Raw genomic sequence first — 18,682 nt, 5'->3', positions numbered from 1 at the left:
TTTTTTAGTTCTTCTCTGAATGTTTTGATCAAATTAACAGATCTGAGGTGTTTTGTTCAAGTTTTATTGCTGTTTTAGTCAGTTGCAGGTTGGGTATAGGTTGGTCTTACCAAGAGGCAGATATCTGTGTACCTGAGATCATATCACAAGTCATTAAACTGAAGGCAATGTTTAGCAAGTGGGCAATATCACTCATTAAGTAGCTTAAAGGTAAAGACTTTAAGCAGGAATGTAGCTTCTGAATGTAATAAGTTCAGAGTGACAAAACTCTTTTTAAAAGTAAGAATTCCATTTTTGCAGCTTATTAAATTTGCTTTACCAATTCCCTTGTTTTAAATAGTTTCTACCTTGTAAACATTTATGTTCTGTATACTTTTAGCATAAAAACTGTATTTGTCACTGCCAAATGAATCTGTTCATGTCTAAAAATTCCTTAGATCAGACCACCTTCCCAGTTAACAAAGTTAAATAAATATGTAAATATACTCAACTCGCATCCTTTCTCAAAGACATCTATTGTTTAGGCTAACGGTGTGCTCTAAATTGTCTGTAGGTTTCTGTTGTGTTTAGTTTCTCTTTAAGTCTTCCTTGTAATGGGATTTATCATGTTAGCAATTTGTCGTTATTTACTTTCATCACATTTGTATGTTTAGTTTGATATATTAATATAAGAAAAAAATAAAAATTAAGAATATTGGTATCCATTTCACTTCTAGTAGCTACTTTATCTAGATTAGGGTCACATGGAACAGGAGCTGATATGTGTACACAGTTGCCTGACATGAGTAAGGAACTACATGCGCCATAGTCGTAAAAACTAACAATAAAAAAAAAATAACAATACAATGTGCATGAACATGATTACAGGACAAGGAACCAGCTCAGCATGTTAATTTTCACCATTGCCTTCAAGGCTTTCACATAGTTACATGTGGATCTTTTAAAGAAAACACTTAGCCATAATCTATAAAATATCGTGTTGGTAATAATTTGTTTATTTATTTGATTGCTTGTAATGGTTTTATACCCAGGTTGTCCAGCTGAACCATGTCTTAACTTTAATGGAACCTTTAGGAGAAAAGACCCACATAAGTAAAATATGATTGCAGTAGCAGACATAATTATACACATTTTAGCAATATGTACCCCCAGCCAATCTTCTAATAGCACTAGTGGCAGCATAATAAATTAATAATGAAAAATAAGTGAGTTGAATGGCAAAACAGCATATTGAGAAGTGTTTCTTTTGGTATCAAACATAAAAAAATAATGGCTGTCTAAATCTTGCTTTTTTTTTAGCTATTGCTGCCTATTAAAAATGAATATAAATGTACAGTGCATTCAGAATAAAGAAAATATAAATTTTCTAAATATTCAAAAAAAACAGAAAATAAAAGTGTTAGACTTAAAATACATAAAATGAAATGAATAACATTTTTGAACATGAAAACAAACTTAGCATCATAGAAATAGCTAGAAACAGAACATCTGGAAGAATTAAAGACTGTACAAACAATGCATACAACAGTACATATTCTGCTTGCTGAGTTTTTTTTTTTTATGTGACTAAGTACATTGAGAAGAATGTATAAATAAACATCAGTAATATGCATTTTGCACAAAATGACAAATATTTAATCAAAACTAAATAACATTCTATAAACTATTCATGGTATTAGCTGTGCAGTTATTACAGCATATCCATCTTAGCTGAGGCAGTCTATTTCCACCCAAGTCCGTCATATTATTTTATGTTTTGGAGTAGATATGGGCTGGGTAAATAATCATTTAAGAGCACTTTGCATCAGTTAAGAGGCTAACAGGGAAGCAGGCACTGACATGAAAAATATTGAGGCCATTGAAAATAGTAATTTGTAAAGGCAAGGGATCCCTGATACTTGAAATAGATCATATGATTACACAAAAGATATGTTTAGGTAGAAGCGCCATTGAAATCGAACACCATCTCTTTACACCTGTGTTAGACTTAGACATGTAAATAACCTTGTTGGAACCTAAACCAATTCCATGGCATGCATAGCAATAGTAAAAAAAAAATATTATCTAAAGCACATATGCTTCATATCTCATATACTTTTCATATTTTACTGTTTTAAAAAAGTTGAATATATGTAGGCTATAGATGATTTCAATTGATTATCAAGCCTGCTGTTTTTGTTTCCTTTTTAAATCCTGATTTAATATAGTTTGCTATTCTGTGTACATTTGTTTTATTTATGTGTGGCTTTTCAAATCTAATTCTACTTTGACAATTACAAGTAACATTTTTTCACACTGATTTTATGCAGATTTTATAGCACATACCTACATGATAATTGCTGATTAATTTAATTTTAAGTGCTTAAAAAAGGAGATTGCTATGCCTACAACATTAATTTTAATGAACTAGTACAAATTTTTAACTTAGACATGAAGTTAATAATTAGCCAGACATCTATACTTTATATTTAGAAAGACACAGGATCAAATATTTAAATATGGTTCCAGTAATATACAAAACACTTTTTACTAAGTCAGGCAAATGATTATATATTTGTTTACATTCCAGTTAGTAGTTTCTAAAACAGGATTTTCCATACTTTATCCAGTATAATGAAAAGGTATCCAGGATAAGGTCAGAATGATTTTGAGACTAACAAAATGGAGTCTAGGACATAGTCACAATGATTTGGTGGCTAAATTCCTAAAGACTGGCAGCACAGCATAGGTGAACCACCAGAAAAGAACCACCAAGCTAATCTTTGCAGATTGTTAAATACAGTGTGTGTGTGTGTGTTTCGGCTTTTCCCGGTTATGAAGCAATATTAAGAAGCAGGGGAAAGAACCTACAGAGAAGAAAACTATGGAATTGCATAGACAGAAGCACAACTGAAATCCAACATACTCTCCTCACTATTGTGTTCACTGTCATAATTGAATAATCCACATTGTTTGGAACATGTGATTCCGGAATATGCAATGCTAGTGAATTACTTAATGAATTCACAGCATCTGGCACTAAGGTTTTATATTCAAAAGTCTGCAGTCTAAGTATAGGAAGCGTGTATGGGATAGCTGTTCCTACTGTGTGAAAGCACCTGTTCAGATTAAAAGGCACTCTTACATCTAGGCAAGAAAAACTACAGCAAGAAATATTACCTAAGAAAGGGACATATCACCCTTCCTAAGTGTAAAATAATACAGCATTTTAATATTTAAGTTACTGACTGCTGTAATGATTGTAGCTTTCGAAAGTCATCTGTGCCTGTGTAAAGGTGAGTCAGCAGAGAAGGGAACAAAAATGATCTCTATACATGACACCATATCCATAGCTTACATATATTCACCTTTTTTAAAAAATACGAAAATATGATGAGATATGGCATCAACTGTCTATTTTTCATAGGTGCAATAGTCCCAAAGTCTAGAGATGTCTCCACAATTTTCTTAGGCCATCAGATTGCATTTTTATAATTTTTTCCCTCTGCATCCATTATGTTGTTATATCTAGTGGAGTTATTCTGAATAGTAATTCTGTTTATTTCAGTTGTTTAGTTTAATCCATGATCTAGACTGCAGTCCCTTCAATCGGTATAGCTGGAATTCTAGTCTCAGGAATTCCTCCTGTGTAAAGGATAAAAGCACTGATTATACCAGTATGCACACAGTCCCTATTCAAGCATTTTTTTCTACCCTGTTATCCCTCCTGTCCACCCTGTTTTATGAGAACATGTCATCATTGTGGTGTCCTCTCATTGTGCAGTAGCTGCTTGTTTCTGTTTTACTTGATGTGCTTCATTTTCAGCATTATCCTTCCTTTAGGAAACTGCTTTAGCAGCCTGTACATTTTACTATCAAAGGTATAGCCCTTTTCACTCCACCTGCTTCTTTGATTTATTTATTTAGTTATTTATTTGGGGGGGGGGGTTCTATCCATCTATCCTCAACCCCTTTTCCCATTTTGCACATGGGTTCGGGGTATCATTTCAGCAGTGACGATCATCTCGAGCCAAGGTTTACACCGCTGGGTGACTACCCCTGCTGCCGTAGTTCATTCATACCACTCACTCACCTACAGCCAATTTACAGTGTCCAATCCACCTATTGTATGTCTTTGGAATGTGGGAGGAAACCAGATCACCTGGAAGAAACCCACGTGACTGCAGGGAGTACATGCAGACTCTGCACAGAAGGCACCCCAACTGAGAATCAAAACTCACCCTACAAAATTTTTAAGTGGTTACATACTCCTTTCCCCAGACTTCTTTTACCTACCTTTCTTCACCTCTCTCTCACACTGTGATTTGAGACTAAGCAGTACCTTTGATGCTGACTCTTGCTTATAAACACAGACCTTTTCTTGTGTTGTTTTTGCATCTCTACATCCTCTGCCTGTCTCTCCCTCCAGTAATGGGTTAGTTGAATCCTGGATCTTGAATTGTTCAGTAAACATGTCTAATCACTGCCATACTTCATTCAAAATTATTGTAGAGGTTATTTTAAGTCATTTCACCCAGGATGTGATCTCATACACAGAGATACCACTAGCCCCCAGCATAACTAGATCACCTGATCAGTACACTTCTGGACAGGACTTAAAATACATCATTTTGATTTTCCTTTTGCACAATCAGATAGACACTCATTATTGTGCCTTAGGTTCTAGCATGTCACCTGAATATTCTTTGGTACTAGAAATGCATTAATTGTCTATTTTGTATGTTTTAAGAGTGACAAAAGCTTAATTAGAGTGAATAAATCCATTCTTGGGATAAATGCACTTAGTAACCTTAAAGTAATCTCCAGTCAGGATGTAGATTAACAAAGTTATTTTTATTAAATTGCAGCAATCTGTTTTGACTGTGTTTTTATTTATTTATTAATGTACGTATGTAGGTATTTATTTAGCACATTGCTAATTCACTGATTTTTAACATGGCTTAAGATTAGCCCTAAATAGGTATAGTTTGTTTAGATGAGTGCTCTTTATGTCAAGTGTTGTGGGAGGAATGTTACTTCGTTAAGGTCACATTCTGTGAATTTCTGCAATAGTCAAGTATCGTATAGCCAACAAATAATTTATTGGTGTTTCCCTTTGGTCTCACTTGTTCAATTAAGGGGTTGTGGTATAGACTCTCATTTTGGGAAGTGTTGGGGTAGCCCCCCCCCCATGTAAAAGCATTCTGCTAATTATGCTAGTTTTATTATAGCAATTACAAAACCATCTCTAACAGAGATGTTTTTGTGATCATTTCTGTTAGGATCCTTCACGTGGGTGCATTTTTGTTGTTTTGATAATTTTATTGTAACAGTCGGAAAAGTTTACTTACTAGAGTTGCTTTTGTGATTGTGTTAACGATTCCTCATGTAGGAACATTATTGCTGTTCTAATTCTTTTACTGTAAAAGTTGTAAAAGCTTGTCTTTCAGAGTTGCTTTTATAATTGTTTGTATTATAATGACAGTGCTCAGTGGATTGTGTTTTCAATTGTTTTTAGATAATTTGTAAATCGACGATTACAGTAGTCCGCTATTTTGTCACCTGGTTTTAACCACACTGAAAGCAGCGATACATAAAAATGGAGCTTTGTTTGAAGATAAAATGAAAAAATACACCACCTTGGCTTCACAATTTTTGGTGTAGAAGTATTTACACAATTTGCACAGAATCTTAAATGAAAGTTTTCAATTCTTAATGGTAGCTCCATCATTTTCTTTTCATGTTTCAGGCAGGCTCAGTCCCACATAGCGCTTCCTTCAAATAGACTTTAGGTTATAGCTTACAGTTGTAGACTTTGTCTAGGCCTTTATCTCAGCTCTACAAAAAAATCTTCAACTGACCTTCTATCATGTCACATCTAGAGTAGGCCCTGAATAGACCATACATCTCCAGGAAACACAACTCTGCCCCTGCAATAACCCCTACTTGAGAAACAGACTTCTTGATTTTGTGTTTCCAGGATACAACCTTTTATAAAACACACCATTAGCTTTTCATTATTTTATCTAATACAACCAATTGCCTGACTAATTATTGTGAGAATTTTTTAAAACACAATTTGCAGTTAATGCATACTTAAAGATATATTACGCATTATCCACTAAATAAGATATTACAACACAAATTCATTAGCCTTGGACTCACAAAGATGGGCTGTAAGATCTAGACAACCCATCAGAATTAATAGTAGTCGGCCCAGGACTATGGGTGACAGTGTACTGAAAAGATTAGAGTAATAGTTCCTGATGGCATAACTTTCTATCACTATCCTGCTGTTTACTCAGCCACTGCAATGGACATAGCTGGATTAAGAAGGGGGCTGATGGAGCTACAGCTCCAGGCATGTGTGTCTGAAACAGGACCCGGCTGTGTCCCTTCCTAGTTTGATCTGAAATCCTGTGCCATTGCCACACTAAATAAATAGGACTTTTGTAATTTTCAGCTCCAGGCCCATAAGACCCATAATCCAGTACTGGCAAATGGAGCATGATCAGTCAACACCCTCCATAGTGGGACTGCAGCTCCATAAACTCTGCTAAGCTGTATAATCAAATCTGAGAGCAAACCACATTTGAGAAAAGGGAAATACTTATGGTTTTGACAAAACTCAGGTATTTTCTTGCTCTGTTATCTTAAAACTGTGGAAAGGAAAAGTGGGTTTTCCAAAAACTGTACGACTGAAGAAGTTGTCTTTCCAAAAAATATGTGCATCCCACTGAAAAAGGAAATAGCTACATTTCACAAACTTTGATATTTATGTCCTCTTTCTTTTACAATGAGGTACATCTATGCCACTAACTAAAATACTACTGGTATCTAAGGAAACCAGTTGTGTATTAACAGAATGCATGACAAATGTCTTGTGACCCTTAGGCATGTTCTCATTCCAGATACATCTTTAACAGACCACAGTAAACATTTCTGTTGGGGCTACACTGACAGCTGCAAATTCAAAACTCATGTTTTGTGCTTTTTTAAATAGAAGTAAATGCAAGACAAATAATGATAAACAAACAATATATTTTGTTTATATAAATTAGCCTAGAAAATCAAATCATCTTTAATCTCTAGAAATCAATCAGCAACAAATGTTTTCTCAGAAATATGCAGATATTCACAGCTGTGCACAGAAACATACAGATATTCACAGCTGTGCACTCATATTGAGTAGGGAATTTTGTGATGGCCAGGCATCCTGATTTCCAGTCATTCAGAGTTGTTTAACACAGATGTGTGCCTGCATTTCAAAATACATACGTCATTACTATATATGACACAAAAAATAATTTAAATGGTGGAATGGCTACCTACAGATTAGATACAACATTGACTTTACCAATAAGAACTTTTAAACAGTCATTCAGTTGCAATATATGACAGCAAGAAAAGATAATCTTCTAGCAAAGACATTTAAAGCATTACTCCTCCCTATAGCAAGATTCAACTGCCAAAACCTTCCCAAGACTGGCAGCAAACTGAAAAAGGATAGAACCATCAAACATCCTTAGAAATGCAGAATTTATTAATAACTAAAATGGAATGCAGAATAAGAAGCTACAGACTGCATACTACCCAAGATTTATTTTCTGCAAAATACCGCACATTGACACCATGGTACAAGTTATTCTTAAAGATAAGTATAACAAAAAGGATTGAGAGTGAAAACGCATTGCCCTCCTCCTTAGTTATCATGCTCTATGCACTCTACTCAGCTGTTACAGCCTATCCTCCTAGGATTCTCCATCCTTCTAAAGCAAACATTATCCTGGCCTTTTCAGCAGACAATGTGGGCCAGCTGTGGGGCATTGAACTTGAATACATGAAATAACATTTAAAACCATAACACACCATTATATAAAACATTTCAATTTATGTCACAGTTCAAACCATACAATGTTTTAAATTATAGAAAGTGTAATGATTCCCCATATAATAAGCATTTTTATATCCAGAACTCTTTCCTAATTTCTAATTTGTTCCAAAACCACAAAATGAAAATCATCTTCCATATGTTGTTTCTCTATAAAATGTTTTGCTATTGAATTATCAGAGTTCTGATTTTGTACTACATAAGATGTGCTGGGGTCATAACTTTAATCTTTCTTTGGTTTCTCATACATATGTTATTGGACAAAGATTTTTCCTTGCCCCCATATTATAGCAACCCCAGAGTTGTAACAATAGCAGAGATGTAATGGTTACAGCCTCTTCAGGAGGAGTTTTAGGGTTTGTTCCCTGTATTGTACTAAGCATACCTGAGGGAATGAGACATTACAAACCACATGGAATGAATTAGAGCACCACACTAAATGTGTACCATGATGTAACACTTCAGACATAGTAAAAAAATGAATCAGAACTAAAATAAAGCATGGTAGTGGCTTCACTTAAACAAGCACTATTGTATTAATAAAACCTAGCCACAGACTGAAGCCTTCATGTTTAATTTACCCACTAAGGATCTCATGAAATGCACGGACAAATCACGGAAAAACTGGCAAAAAAACAAAAACCCATCTGACCTCACCCAATACAAACACAAAACAAAAAAAAAAAAACACTACCTTACATTACTAAATCAACACAACCAAAACCCAAAGAAATTCTGGAGCTCTCTCAACTCTTTATTAAACTCAGGCTCTAGTAATAATCCTTGCCCAGACCCAAATAAAACACCCATTGAAATTGCAATCCTTTTTCATAGGTACTTTAGCCAGTCTAACAGCTACCTTTCGCAAGACCAACTTGTCCACCACAGCTAACATCAGTACACCCCCTATTCCCAACTTTACTCTGTCACCTATACCCACCTCAGCTATTAAAAAAATACATTTAAAACTCAAACCATGCACAAATGCCCCTGACAATATACCCATCAAATACCTGCAAATCTCAGGCTACTCAATTACTTACCCTATCAGCATACTTCTCAACAGATCTGTCCAAGAATCCTATATGCCCATCATGTGGAAATAAAGCTTATATCCTCCCTCTACACAAGGGGGGCCCGAACATAGACACTACCATCTTCTGCCCCACTGCTATACTATCACCCATCTCTAAGATTCTGGAAAAATGTATTCATTCACAACTTCTTCACCATCTGACTCACAACCACATCCTGTCCCCCACCCAACACGGATTTAGGCCAGGACATAGTGCCACCACTGCCCTCATATCCTTCATGGACACTGTCAACTGAGCCAGTGACACTGGTAAAATTATATCTTCAATATTTCTTGATCTTTCTAAAGCTTTTGATACTATATCCCAACCTCTCCTTCTAACAAAACTCTCTAACATAGATACCTCACCTCAAACTCTAAACTGGTTCACTAATTACCTCACTAACAGGCAACAATGAACTAAATGGCAGAACTCTTACTCCCCTTTACTAAACACCACCACTGGTGTTTCTCAAGGCTCCATTTTAGTCCTATTTCTGTTTAGCATATTTATCAATAACTTCCACACCGCACTCTCTCTCAAGGCTCAATCATCCAGTACGCAGATGACTACACTATCATCTGCACTGCAAACAACTCCTCTGAAATACACTAACTCACCCAAAGCACCCTCAACTCTACCGAAATTTGCATGTCTAATAACCATCTAGCTCTGAACCCCAACAAAACCAAACTAGTAATCTTTGCCCCCACAAAGTCCACACCCCTACAAAAAGAGAAATTCACCATTCAAAACCCAGAGCTCAGCTGTAAGTAAAACCTGATCTTACTGTACAAACACATCATACCATTCTTTTTAGAATGCTAATTTTTTTCCTCACATTGACTGCTGCCACCAAAGAGTCAATCATTATATATAGAGATGCTTATCACATGAAAAGTTACAGCAAGCCTAGAAGAAAACCAGCACAAATTAAACACATCTGGTGGGAAGGAGGAAGGGGTTTCTGCCTGTGACATTCATGTATCTGAAGTGATAGAGATCACTGGTAAAACTACAGGATAAGTTCTTAGGCTAGAAAACAAGTGCTTTAGGTCTAGAGACCATCGAGAAATGCTAACTCCACCAAATCTGGGTCATACACTAAACTACCAAGCCAGGAATTCAAATTAAGTTTAAATTCTTTCATATTACTTGATGTCCTGACTGAAAATGGAAGTTTACTCCATAATACAGGAATCCTAAGTGTTATAAATAAGTGTCTTATTCTAGTTCTTAATTCTTTCATGTATAACTTGAATTCAGTATTGCAGAGCAATGGTAAACATGAATGGGTTTCAGTATTTAATATCATTTTAGGTGTTTCATCATGAAATGCCATGCCAATAAAAGGTTACCTCTAATATAGTGATAATGCAAATTATATAGTTTCAGTTACTTGAATATTTCTATATAATTCAGATTAAAAATTATTAATATTTCCTTGGTAAAATCTCATTTGTATTCTTTCCAAAGTTTTCAGTTGACTCTTATTGCAGACGCAAAACGTGTTGTTGTACTCCAGGATTGGTTTTATATATATATATATATATATATATATATGTGTGTGTGTGTGTGTGGGTCTACATCAGAAGAACGAAATGTCACTTACCTGAAATACTAAATGTCGAGATGACTTTGCTAAAGCCTCAAATGTAAGAACGCTTGGATCACTGACTAGAAACTCCAGGTAAGTAGTTGCGTGTTCGGCACCACAAAAACAAACCGAAGCAAATTAAACCCACCCATGTTGAGGGCTTCAACCCATACCCCCCCTAACTATATATACCAACTCCAAGATTGCATTAGTGTGGGGAAAGGAGCAAAGTTCAGCATGGTGGCCAGTTGCTTCCTTTCCCACAGTAACTTTCTGGTCTTCTGAGTGTTTGCTTATCTGTGGTTTTGGCAAAGTCATCTCAGCATTTATTGATCCAGGTAAGTGATTCACACACACACGGACACATATATATGGATACATATATTTCTATGTATATATGTATATGATTTGTACAATGCAGTCAGTCTGTGCCTGATGGTGAGATTATTTAATATAACAAATTGCTATCTACGTTTTCCAAAGGAAAGTTTCTTACTAATTAAAACCTCTAAAGCCCTTTAAAATATCCACTTCAGATAAACATGATATTTTAAAAATATTGGCTAAGTGTAGGCTAACCAAAATATATCATGGGACACTTGCCTAGCTAAAGCCAATGGATTTCACCCAAGAAGTTCTGTCACGTTTGTAGGTGTTGATAATATCTGCATCTGACTGACTGATGGTCACAAAACCAATTTTAAGATCGTTCACATATTTGCTGAGCCAGTATGATTCATTAAAAGGTAAAGTGGCAAGACAATATTGAATAATATTGTACCCAGTATTGAACCTTGTGAAACATCAGTCTTGAAGGGTAAATAATTTGAATAGGTACCAGGAACAACAACTGCCTGTTTTCTAATGGATAACCAGGACAAAGTCCACCACCTGATTATGGGTTAATGTTTGGAGTGACCGTAGCTCTACAGATATTCAGAGAGGGTAAGGAATCAAAGGCCTTAGTAATATACAAATAAATTACTTCCCTCAACAGACCTTCATCCAGAGCTAGTGAGATCATGTCATAAAATTCTATAAGGTTAGTTAGTGTTCTTTCACTTTAATGATACTGTGATAAGAAATATCTAGGCACCCCAATTTGTTATTATTTTTAATAATAAATGCTCAAAGCATTTACCTAAAATTGAAGTTAAGCTTATAGTGCAGCAGTTCTTAACCTATTATCTGTGCCTTTCTTATATATACAGGGGGTTACATGAAAAAAATTTCCATGAGGTGGGGACCTTTCCAGTATAAAGAAAATGATTGATAATAGCTGTAAATAATGGTAAGTTAATTCTTTGATGTTGTATATAAAAATTGAAGGAATTACATCTGCTTTGCCTTTTAGTGCTTGACAAAGCCTTTTTTATACCGTTAGTGGAAATGTAAGGTCATGGAATGTCTGCTGAAATGTAACGTTTTTTTCACAATCAGTGTAGGTTTTTCAACAATTAATAATGAAATACTGATAACATTCATTTGCAATTATTTTATCATCAGTAATTAAATGTATCAACCATCACAGACCAGACAGTGTATTGTTTACTATTTCTATAAATATATTTATAAAAGTTTTTCTTACTTAATACATCATTAGCTTTTTTTATAAGTACTGTTGTTCTCTATGATTTTCAGTTTCTGGATTTTACTGTTTTTTATTTAATTAGACCTAGATGGATATTTTTTGTACATGTTAAATAATATTTTCCTCTTTTTGTATAGCCTTACTACACTAAAATTCTAGCAGTACGGAAGGGTAGATAAAGATCTTTTTTGTTTAGTAGTATCAATGCTCTCAATGTTTTTGTAGTGTGTGGAGTATGGTAATTACCGATATCTGAAAAAAAAATCAGTTAAGCACTTCTATAGTGTGAAACCTGATCTTAACAAATGCTAAGTGCCCCTTACTTAGCTTGTTAAGACTGAGTTTTGTGTTAGGCAGTCAGATCTGCCCCTATCGACCAGCGAGTGACAGTGATGATTTGCTTCCGTCTACTGTCTGTTCCAGTAACGGATCACTGACTTGCTCTTATAAACTTTTAAAATTGCTAAAATAACAGGATTTGTGTTAACATGCATTTTATAAAGGATATAAAGTCTGAAACTCAAATGTATATCATTAATTAGTGACTTCAGTCATTAGTAATTTATCAGAAAACAACAGATTTTTATGAGTAACAGACCAAAACTATAAGGCAAAAATATGGACATACTGGGAATATCTGGACAGCTGAGAGGCATGGCAAGGTGAGTGTAAAATGCTTTCATTATCTAAACATAAGTGGCTGTGTTACATTGTCTTTCTGATAGCGGTTGCTAAGTGCTTTATGGCTTTGAAAGCCAGCAAAACACCTAGCGATTTTTTACTTTCTTGTAACTGGACCAGATAACGCTCCATGCATTATAAAGGATTATGGTCAGGTCTCCAATCATAACCCTTTATTATGTGTTCTTGACGTGGATACCAAGATTCACATCTCAAGATTTGCTCGCGAGGTGGATTTCTTGACATCCATGTCTTGAAAATAAAATAAGCTGGTTATAATTGATGACCCAATCATAAGCCTCTTTTGTCAGGATATTTTCCAAAGTAGAATAATCAAAATATCTGTCCTCTTGTAGAGTTTCAGCTGACCATTGTATACTGTTTAGAGACTGTTATAATACAAAGTAATCAATCTTATTATAGTTATAGCTTTTATGTATTTATTTATTTATTTATTTTACATTTGTTGACTGGGAAAGTCCGGCTGGACACGTGTCCATTTTCTGCGGAGGCCTGGACAGAAAAGCTCCATTTACATAAAATACACTATCATTCTAGGGTCTATATAATATATTCAGAATGTCGAACACCATATGTTCGAACTTGGAATTTCGAATATTGAAAACATCAAACGCTCAGAATAGTGAATTTTTTCCCAGGGAAAAAATTTGCTCTTCCAAGAAACATACACCCAACACAAGCACACCAAAATAAATAAACCACACACATACATTTAGCAAAACCCAACCCCACACTAAACCACACATACATTACTAACTATCCACTTACCTTAACCCGCACCCTAACCCTAAGGTCTGTAACTATCACACACATACCCTATAAATCTATACACAAACAAACTAATTAATTTAATATACATACAGTTAACAAAACACAACCCTACACTACACCATACATACATTACTAACTATCCACTTACCTTAACCCGCACCCTAACCCTAAGGTCCGTAACTCTTGCACCACAGTGGAGGAAATAGCGAAACCATGGAACAGCCCACTAAAATCTTGCCCTAGTAAGATTTTGATGTTCTGGGGCTTTGCTATTTTCACCATTCGATATTTTGGTTTGATGTTTTCACATTTGGCGTTGTACCTCTTCGGAATTTTGATATAGACCCATCATACTACTACAGACTAGTAACTATTTACAATGCAGAGATGACACACTTCTAGTACATTATGGTTCATCTTGTTTGTCTTTTCGGCTTTTCCCGGTTAGGGGTCGCCACAGTGGAACTCCCGTCCTTTAATGATTGGCAGTCAATTTTTATGGTGCCGAGTTGCCAGCCCGACGCCCAACCTTCAGTGAAGGCACTCCCATTCGTGCATGTCTTTCGGAGGCCACTCAACCACAGGGAGGACATGCAGACTCCACACAGAAGGTACTCCAGCCAAGAACTGAACAGGGGAACCTCTTGCTGTGAGGCAACAACGCTACTGCTGTACCACCGCGTCTAGCAGACATAAATTTTGTGCATGCATTTGTTTACAATTTATAGATACAATATTTTGCAGTTATGCTTTCATAAGGTCACATTAGAATTAGAAACTTGGTGGGAAACATTGGTCTATGGTTATGTAAATAGTTGTTGCTTGGATACTTTTTACAACTGAATCTGTTAGAAGTAGAGTTAAAAATGTCAAATTCAGTATTTATGGCTGGATATTCCCAATGTAGGATTAAATGAAACATTCAAAATACTATGATGTAAATCAGTTGCTAAAATGTCTAGCAAATGCTATCCTTTAGTGTTCTACAGTACCAGTTGTTGTAATCCATAAAATGACATAATACTGATGAAATGTTTTGAGTAAACACCTCTTATATTATGGAGGCCTCCAGCAATAGAATATTTAATTTTCCAGTGTGGTCGTCTAACCTACCTAAGTAGTCCCAATGTGTTGCTGAATCTAAATTAGGATTACAATAACAAAGAATAATCTTAAATGGAGTACACACATGTATGTTATGAATATCAGCAGAGACACATTCTATCAATTTATTAGTAGGTGTCAGAGTAGATTCATTATTCTCATGCATTAATTTAAGGACACCACCACCTCAAGTGTCTTATCACAAGCATTCAGATTTTGTGTAATCTGGGAATCTCAGACAGACCTTACCTTTTAATTATGTTTTCTTTAATTCGTGACGTTTGTTAGCTAAACTTTGGGTGTTACACTAAATGCATTTTATAACACAATTAGGTCTACCTTGAAGTATTAGCGAAAGCTTTGTAGAATCTCTTGTAGCTAAAACGGGTTTAAGCCCAGCCACTATTTTACTTGATACAAAACCTGCCCTATATGTGTTGAGATGTAATTTATCATTAGCAAGCAAACAGTGGTCATATACACTTTCTTACAAATAGATTAGTTTAATATTGTAAATCAGACATAATTTTCTTAACCATGTATTATATTTGTGGGTTTTTGTATAAATGTAGGCATTCCACATGGGAGATGAGATTATTTCACATTATATTACTTCTATAGATACATTTTTCTATTTGAATTATTGATAATATTGAATTCTTCGTACATTTTAATGGAGTAGAATGTAAGTTGCTAGTTTAAGATTGTTAAGTATCTAGGTTTCACTTTTAGTAAGGTATGAAATAATCTGTTGATATCTGTCAGTCTTAATCCTGGTAGTTTTTTTGTCCAAACCAGTTAATTGTTTCATGGTTGGTTGAAGGATAGAATCTCCCAGAATTAGGATCTCACAGTCTCTAATTTAGTCTGCTATCATAGACCTAGCACTAATTTTAATGTCTTCATAACTGGCTAATACAAAGGAATCTGTGTCATGTATTCTGGTCATAATGCTTATCTTTCTCCAGATTCTCCTTATTCACATTTTTTTTTTTACTTAGGGTCTGAATGTCCAAGTCATTATTGCTAATGTTTGTTTTAGTTATTTTCTTTGTTTATCATGATGTTGTATAACAACATCAGGATATAATACATGTAGAGGATAACAGAAGTATTCCAGGTCATATGGTTTAAGTACAGAGGTATTTAGTTCTTGGATGCCAAGATCCATTGTTTCATTGTCAATCCCAATAGCATTTGTATTCAGTTTGTTACTTTTACCTTTCCCCTAAATTTCAAACATAAAATCCAAGTAAAGTGAAAAACAAACCACAAATCAAAGAATTTAATTTGAGTGCTTTCATTCTCAAAAAAAAACTAAGAACAACTTCCCCTGAATGTCCCTTCTCAGTTTTTTTAGTTATATTTAAAGTGTCAGTATCCAGGGAGTTGTTACTCCTATAGACTCCTGTTCTTTTCTTGTCACATCAGTTTTAAGCAGTGACCTCTGGATGAAAATCTCGTAGAAAGCAGGAACAGCAGGAGCTTGTTGAGTGTCATAATGCCTGGTCTTACTGTCATTCTCTTAATTGGTCCTTGTTTAGTATCATCACTGGTGTTGAAACCTGTGGAGTATAAGGGTCATATCCAAGTATTTGTTGAAAAACCTGGTGATTAACCTGGTCGATACACACAAAGTCATTCTACAGTTTGTCTGTGTCAGTGGACTCCATGATATGCCTGTCTATTCTAAATGACATATCAGCTGCACTAATTCTTTTATTAGTGTCCTCAGTACCTAGTTCTAAGTCAACTGTAACAGCCAACCTAAAGTCGTGTTCTGTCATCATAACAGGATCAGACTTGCTCTTATGTGTCATGCCTATTTTTTTTAACTGCTATGATTGCTACATTTCTTTTGCCTCTTTTTTCTGTGCTTTGAATGGTGACTATTCTTGAGAGGACCTTCATATACTTTTATATAGCTGGTGTATAGTTTTGCTGCTAGAAATGAATGGGAATATTCTAGCAAGTGAAATGGCCGTAATTAGTTAACAGATCTCCCTCCCTTATACGCACATGCCTATACCGTTTCAAAAAGTAAAAGTGACTTGACCAAATGACATTCAAAATGCCAGATGTCTTAGTCTTATTTTTTGCATATTATTTTTTTCCTGTATGCTAGACTGCCTGAAAAATGTAGAGGTTTAAGTTTTAAGTTTCATCCTGTGCACCACACTATGATTTTTCTCATTTGCTTACATTCTTGATTGACTTCACTAAAGTACTCTGGTTTCCACAGAAAAAAAGAAAAACATGCTTTCTCAGCCTTTCTTGATAGTCATATGGTAGTCACCTTCATCTTTCTACTCCACCCTCTACCTGCATTCAATATGCAGATGATTCTACTATCATCTGTTCAGGCACATCCCAAACCGAACGTCATTCTCTCACACAAAAAGCTTTCAGCACACTAGAAAAATGGTTCTCTAACCACTGTCTTCTCCTTAACCCAAAAAAAACTAAACTTCTGCTCTTCACACCCTCCCACTTGTCTACCCCTCTTCATTTCACACTCATATCCAGCAACGGTACCCTCATTTCTCCAGACCCCACCACCAAACTCCTAGGAATTACTATTGATAACCACCTAAATTTTGACACACACATAAATACTACAATAAAGTCTACTAACAGAAAACTTGGATCTCTATATAGAATCAAACCTTTCTTTACTCTAGAAGCCAGAACCACAATAGCTAGAACCCACTTAATCTCTACCCTATTATATGCTTCCCCCATATATACCAATCTTTCCAAAAACAACCTCAACAAACTTTCTAAATCTTATAACAATATAGCCAGATTTGCCAGCAACTCTCCATATAGGACTCATCAGTGTCAGAACCTAAAACAACTAGGTTGGCTTTAACTCCCCCACCAACTACAATTTAACCAACTTATAATAGCTCACAAAGCCCTACATCAACCCAATAACACCCCAATTCTTTCCACCCTCATAATGCCATACAAAAACCTGAAGAATCTACGCTCCTCAAACAAAATGCTGATTCACACTACCCTATCAAAAAACTCAGCTGGTGACTCTCTGTTCTCTAACTCAGTTGGTAAAATATGGAATCTATTACCACATGACCTAACTACACAGATCTCTCTCCCACTATTTAAAGCTAACCTAAGACTTTTCTTCACTAACCACTGGTTAAGTTCTTGTACCAACCCTGACTAACTGTCTACCCTTAAACTATCTGTTACTCTCAAAACCATAATATATTTATCCATTACCCTGTTTCATATATCTCACTATAGACTAACCTTCTTAACTATTTACTAATATTGTGAGTTATGACTACTATTTGCCATGTTTGACTTTTTTCTACTGTTTTTGAAAAGTGTTAACTTTAGGATCTAATAATCTGTTAATGTCATTTTTCTTATTTTGAATATCATATTTTATATGTTTATATATATATATATATATATATATATATATATATATATATATATATATATGTGTGTATATATATATATATATATATATATATATATATATATATATATATATGTTTTTCCTGGAGCTTTTCTCCCCGGGCCTCTACTGAAAATGGACATGTATCCAGTTAGACTAGCCCGGTCAACAAATGTAAAATAAAATAAAATAAATAAATATGGGTATCTGAAATGATCCATATGACTTCCACTGAGTTTGGAACATTTCTTATTGTAGCTAATCATCCTGTGCTAAACACAAGCACTGATACACTGCACAAACCAAAAAGAAAAGATAAAACTGAAGACCACAGACGAAGAATCCACTTAAAACACCAGTTTATTGCACCTCTAGCGCTTCGGCAACCGCCTTCAAGGAGTATAAAACATCACATAACTTACGCAGTTTATATACCCTAATACATCTTACAATTAAACAAGCAGCCTAAACCAATTAATCAATAAACATTAAAAAATACTTAATACTACTTTCTCATCAGATAAGAAGCCTCCAGTTACAT

Source organism: Protopterus annectens, chromosome 16.part0 (assembly GCF_019279795.1).
Source record: "Protopterus annectens isolate FY-2018-M chromosome 16.part0, PAN1.0, whole genome shotgun sequence".
Classification (NCBI taxonomy): Eukaryota; Metazoa; Chordata; order Ceratodontiformes; family Protopteridae; genus Protopterus; species Protopterus annectens.
Note: the sequence above shows the minus strand (reverse complement) of the source record.